Source organism: Myotis brandtii, unplaced genomic scaffold, assembly GCF_000412655.1.
Source record: "Myotis brandtii unplaced genomic scaffold, ASM41265v1 scaffold952, whole genome shotgun sequence".
NCBI classification, from domain to species: domain Eukaryota; kingdom Metazoa; phylum Chordata; class Mammalia; order Chiroptera; family Vespertilionidae; genus Myotis; species Myotis brandtii.
The window spans coordinates 454,623-455,071 of NW_005371930.1; positions in this window are offsets into that span (position 1 = coordinate 454,623).

A 449-nucleotide genomic window follows, 5' to 3' on the forward strand; every position below is an offset into this window, starting at 1 on the left:
GCCGTGAAGCAGGCCCTGGGCCCGAGGGACACAGCCCCGACCCGAAGCCTGGGCTGCCCAGGGCTTGGGGCCATCCGACCCCATGACAAGTGCCAAAGGCCACAGGCACGAGGAGGCGTGGACTCCCGGCCGCACAGCTGTTCCCTCAGATGCAGACGGAGCCAAAACCATGCCTGGCCTCACCGGGATGGGGCCGGCACAAGAGCCGGCAGGGCCCGCCAGGCCAGGCTTGCCAGGGTGTGAGGACACTGAGCACTGGGGCCATCCGACCCCATGACAAGTGCCAAAGGCCACAGGCACGAGGAGGCGTGGACTCCCGGCCGCACAGCTGTTCCCTCAGATGCAGACGGAGCCAAAACCATGCCTGGCCTCACCGGGATGGGGCCGGCACAAGAGCCGGCAGGGCCCGCCAGGCCAGGCTTGCCAGGGTGTGAGGACACTGAGCACAG